Source organism: Oncorhynchus nerka, linkage group LG22 (genome assembly GCF_034236695.1).
Source record: "Oncorhynchus nerka isolate Pitt River linkage group LG22, Oner_Uvic_2.0, whole genome shotgun sequence".
NCBI lineage: Eukaryota > Metazoa > Chordata > Actinopteri > Salmoniformes > Salmonidae > Oncorhynchus > Oncorhynchus nerka.
The window spans coordinates 104,353,435-104,359,320 of record NC_088417.1 but is presented as its reverse complement, the minus strand read 5'-3'; positions in this window follow the sequence as shown (position 1 = coordinate 104,359,320).

Below are 5,886 nucleotides of genomic sequence, written 5' to 3'. Positions count from 1 at the left end.
GAATAGCATTCTCACATAGGTGTTTATTTTGTCCAGGTGTGAAAGGGCAGTGTGGAGTGCAATAGAGATTGCATCATATGTGGATCTGTTGGGGCGATAGGCAAATTAGAGTGAGCTTCTGGGATAATGGTGTTGATGTGAGCCATGACCAGCCTTTCAAAGCACTTCATGGCTACAGACTTGAGTGCTATGGGTCGGTAGTCCTTTAGGCAGGTTACGTTAGTGTTCTTGGGCACAGGGACTATGGTGGTCTGCTTGAAACATATTGGTATTACAGTCTCAGACAGTGAGAGGTTGAACATGTCAGTGAAGACATTTGCAGGTTGGTCAGCGCATGCGTCCTGGTAATCCGTCTAGCCCTGTGGCCTTGAGAATGTTGACCTGTTTAAAGATCTTAAACACATCGGCTATGGAGAGCGTGATCACACAGTCGTACAGCAGCTGATGCTCTCATGCATGTTTCTGTGTTTACTTGCCTCGAATCGAGCATAGAAGTAATTTAGCTCGTCTGGTAGGCTCGTGTCACTGGGCAGCTCTCGGCTGTGCTTTCCTTTGTAGTCTGTAATAGTTTGCAGGCCCTGCCACGTCCGATGAGCATAGTACGATTCCGGTATAGTACGATTCGATATTAGTATTGACGCTTTGCCTGTGTGATTGTTCGTGTGATTGTGGACTACAGGAAAAGGTGGACAGTGTATTCCCCCATTCTCATCGACGGGGCTGTAGGGGAGCAGATTGAGAGCTTCAAGTTCCTTGGCGTCCACATCACCAACAAAGTAACATGGTCCAAGACAGTCGTGAAGAGGGCACGACAAAACCTATTCCCCCTCAGGAGACTGAAAAGATTTGGCATGGTTGCTCAGATCCTCAAAAGGTTTTACAGCTGCACCATCGAGAGCATCCTGATGGGTTGCTCGGCATTTTTAGGGTAGTGCATACGGCCCAGTACATCACTGGGGCCAAACTTCCTGCCACCTCTACACAGGTGGTGTCATACGAAGGCCCTAAAAATTGTCAAGGACTCCAGCCACTCTAATCATAGACTATTCTCTCTGCTACCGCACAGCGGGCGATACCGGAGCATCTAAGAGGTTTCTAAAAAGCTTCTACCCCCAAGCCATAAGACTCCTGACAATCGAATCAAATGGCTACCCAGACCACCCCCACTCTTTTACGCTGCTGATACTCTCTGTTATTATATATGCATAGTCACTTTAATAACTCTACCTACATGGATTACTGGGCTGAACACGCTAACAGCAAGTGGCTATTTGGACATAAATAATGGGCTTTATGGAACTTTATGGAACAAATCAGTCATTTATGGTCGAACTGGGATTCCTGGGAGTGCCTTCTGATGAAGATCATCAAATTCTGTGAATAACACTTGTATCATTTATCAATGTTTATTATGAGTATTTCTGCAAAATCACCGGATGTTTTGGAATCAAAACATTACTGCACGTAACGCGCTAATGTAAACTGAGTTTTTGGGATATAAATATGCACATTATCGAACAAAACATACATGTATTGTGTAACATGATGTCCTATGAGTGTCATCTGATGAAGATCATCAAAGGTTAGTGATTAATTTATCTATATTTCTGCTTTTTGTGACTCCTATCTTTGGCTAGAAAAATTGAGTTTTTTTTTTTTGAATTGGCGGTGATCTAACATAATCATATGTTTTGCTTTCGCTGTAAAGCATTTTTGAAATCGGACACGATGCGTAGATTACCAAGAAGTCTATCTTTCATTTGCTGTATTGGACTTGTTAACTTCTTGCGTTGAGCCATCCCGGTTCCGGTATCGTGACTACAGCCTCAAGCCTCATTACCATAACGCAACGTTAACTATTCATGAAAATCGCAAATGAAATGAAATTAATCTATTTGCTCTCAAGCTTAGCCTTTTGTTACCAACACTGTCATCTCAGATTTTCAAAATATGCTTCTCAACCATTGCAAAACAAGCATTTGTGTAACAGTATTGATGGCTAACGTACCATTTAGCATTAGCATTCAGCATGCAACATTTACCACAAAAACCATAAAAGCATTCAAATAAAATCATTTACCTTTGAAGAACTTCAGATGTTTTCAATGAGGAGACTCTCAGATAGCAAATGTTCAGTTTTTCCTGAAAGATTATTTGTTTAGGACAAATCGCTCCGTTTTCTGCGTCACGTTTAGCTACGGAAAAAACCCTGTATCCAGGATTGTGTAAATCTATCAGCAAGCTCATTAGCATAACACAACGTTAACTATTCGTGAAAATCGCAAATGAAATGAAATTAATCTATTTGCTCTCAAGCTTAGCCTTTGTTACCAACACTGTCATCTCAGATTTTCAAAATATGCTTCTCAACCATTGCAAAACAAGCATTTGTGTAACAGTATTGATGGCTAACGTACCATTTAGCATTAGCATTCAGCATGCAACATTTACCACAAAAACCATAAAAGCATTCAAATAAAATCATTTACCTTTGAAGAACTTCAGATGTTTTCAATGAGGAGACTCTCAGATAGCAAATGTTCAGTTTTTCCTGAAAGATTATTTGTTTAGGACAAATCGCTCCGTTTTCTGCGTCACGTTTAGCTACGGAAAAAACCCTGTATCCAGGATTGTGTAAATCTATCAGCAAGCTCATTAGCATAACACAACGTTAACTATTCGTGAAAATCGCAAATGAAATGAAATTAATCTATTTGCTCTCAAGCTTAGCCTTTTGTTACCAACACTGTCATCTCAGATTTTCAAAATATGCTTCTCAACCATTGCAAAACAAGCATTTGTGTAACAGTATTGATGGCTAACGTACCATTTAGCATTAGCATTCAGCATGCAACATTTACCACAAAAACCATAAAAGCATTCAAATAAAATCATTTACCTTTGAAGAACTTCAGATGTTTTCAATGAGGAGACTCTGTTAGATAGCAAATGTTCCGTTTTTACAAAAAATATTATTTGTGTCGACTAATCGCTCCGTTTTGTTCATCACGTTTGGGTAAGGAAAAAAATAAAATAATAAGTCATTAAAACGCAAACTTTTTTCCAAATTAACTCCATAATATCGACAGAAACATGGCAAACGATGTTTAGAATCAATCCTCAAGGTGTTTTTCACATATCTATCGACGATAAAATCCATCGTGGCAGTTTACTTTCAATTCTGATGAAATGGAACGCGCATGGACCTACAGATTACGCACACAGGACACCGGGCGGGACACCAGGTAAATGTAGTCTCTTATGGTCAATCTTCCAATGATATGCCTACAAACACGTCACAATGCTGCAGACACCTCGGGGAATAGACAGAAAGCGCAGGCTCATTCCTGGCGCATTCAAGCCATATAAGGAGACATTGGAACACAGCGATTTTCAGAATGGGGCATTGCCTGTATGAAACTTCATCTTGGTTTCGCCTGTTGCATTAGTTCTGGGACACGCACAGATAATATCTTTGCAGTTTTGCAGACGTCAGAGTTGTGTCTTTCCAAGGCTGTCAATTCCATGCATAGTCGAGCATCTTTTCGTGACAAAATATTGCGCTTAAAACGGGCACGTCTTTTTATCCAATAATGACACAGCGCCCCCATAGGTTCAACAGGTTAATGTGTGAAAGTGACATATTTCAACAAAATATTTTAGAATTTTGCGCACTGCCTTTTCAGAGGAATGTTGTCGAGGGGTTCCGCTAGCGGAACACCTGCCCTAGAAAGGCTCAAACAAGTTCAGCCACCTGTCAGAAGATGCTTTTACACTCGGTCACCTTATGACTCTATACTTGTGATGAAAGGTCAAGTTTCGGTCAAACCCACTTCTGAGTTTTTACTTGCTGACAAGTTAGATTTATTAAAATGTTGTTGCCAGGGAAACTCACGCAAGGAGGACCGGGAGAGGCTATATGAGTTACAGGATGTCTTAGACATTTTGCAGAACTTGGGGAGGACTATCATATACTGTTATACGGCAGGGGTGGCAGGGGAGCCTAGTGGTTAGAGACACAGTAACAGGGTAGCCTAGTGGTTCGAGACACAGTAACAGGGTAGCCTAGTGGTTAGAGACACAGTAACAGGGTAGCCTAGTGGTTAGAGACACAGTAACAGGGTAGCCTAGTGGTTAGAGACACAGTAACAGGGTAGCCTAGTGGTTAGAGACACAGTAACAGGGTAGCCTAGTGGTTAGAGACACAGTAACAGGGTAGCCTAGTGGTTAGAGACACAGTAACAGGGTAGCCTAGTGGTTAGAGACACAGTAACAGGGTAGCCTATTGGTTAGCGACACAGTAACAGGGTAGCCTAGTGGTTAGAGACTCAGTAACAGGGTAGCCTAGTGGTTAGAGACACAGTAACAGGGTAGCCTAGTGGTTAGAGACACAGTAACAGGGTAGCCTAGTGGTTAGAGACACAGTAACAGGGTAGCCTAGTGGTTAGAGACACAGTAACAGGGTAGCCTAGTGGTTAGAGACACAGTAACAGGGTAGCCTAGTGGTTAGAGACGCAGTAACAGGGTAGCCTAGTGGTTAGGGACACAGTAACAGGGTAGCCTAGTGGTTAGGGACACAGTAACAGGGTAGCCTAGTGGTTAGGGACACAGTAACAGGGTAGCCTAGTGGTTAGAGACACAGTAACAGGGTAGCCTAGTGGTTAGAGACACAGTAACAGGGTAGCCTAGTGGTTAGAGACACAGTAACAGGGTAGCCTAGTGGTTAGAGACACAGTAACAGGGTAGCCTAGTGGTTAGAGACACAGTAACAGGGTAGCCTAGTGGTTAGAGACACAGTAACAGGGTAGCCTAGTGGTTAGAGACACAGTAACAGGGTAGCCTAGTGGTTAGAGACACAGTAACAGGGTAGCCTAGTGGTTAGAGACACAGTAACAGGGTAGCCTAGTGGTTAGGGACACAGTAACAGGGTAGCCTAGTGGTTAGAGACACAGTAACAGGGTAGCCTAGTGGTTAGAGACACAGTAACAGGGTAGCCTAGTGGTTAGAGACACAGTAACAGGGTAGCCTAGTGGTTAGAGACACAGTAACAGGGTAGCCTAGTGGTTAGAGACACAGTAACAGGGTAGCCTAGTGGTTAGAGACACAGTAACAGGGTAGCCTAGTGGTTAGAGACACAGTAACAGGGTAGCCTAGTGGTTAGAGACACAGTAACAGGGTAGCCTAGTGGTTAGAGACACAGTAACAGGGTAGCCTAGTGGTAAGAGACACAGTAACAGGGTAGCCTAGTGGTTAGGGACACAGTAACAGGGTAGCCTAGTGGTTAGAGACACAGTAACAGGGTAGCCTAGTGGTTAGAGACACAGTAACAGGGTAGCCTAGTGGTTAGAGACACAGTAACAGGGTAGCCTAGTGGTTAGAGACACAGTAACAGGGTAACCTAATGGTTAGAGACACAGTAACAGGGTAGCCTAGTGGTTAGAGACACAGTAACAGGGTAGCCTAGTGGTTAGAGACACAGTAACAGGATAGCCTAGTGGTTAGAGACATAGAGAACTATCATATACTGTTATACTTTACTCTGTACCAACTTGTGTCTACAATTGTATTACTAAAGGAGTATTTTAATACTTAAATAAAGAGTCTGTGTTTTCCATTACCAACGTATGTTTGACAATTATACAGACCTGATCATCTGTTGAAGAAATTGACCAACAGTTTGACTATCTTGCCAGGAGCGAGTGACCTCTTCTCTGGACTGACCATTGATCCACGTGCAGGTTGGATCAATAGATCAATAGGTTAGACATTCCTGGTTAAATTATTATTATACAAACAAAGCATTCTTCAAACAGTAATTATAATTGCAAATGAGATGTAGTCAATCACAGTACCATCCCTTTTGTCACCAAAGCCCCATATACAACC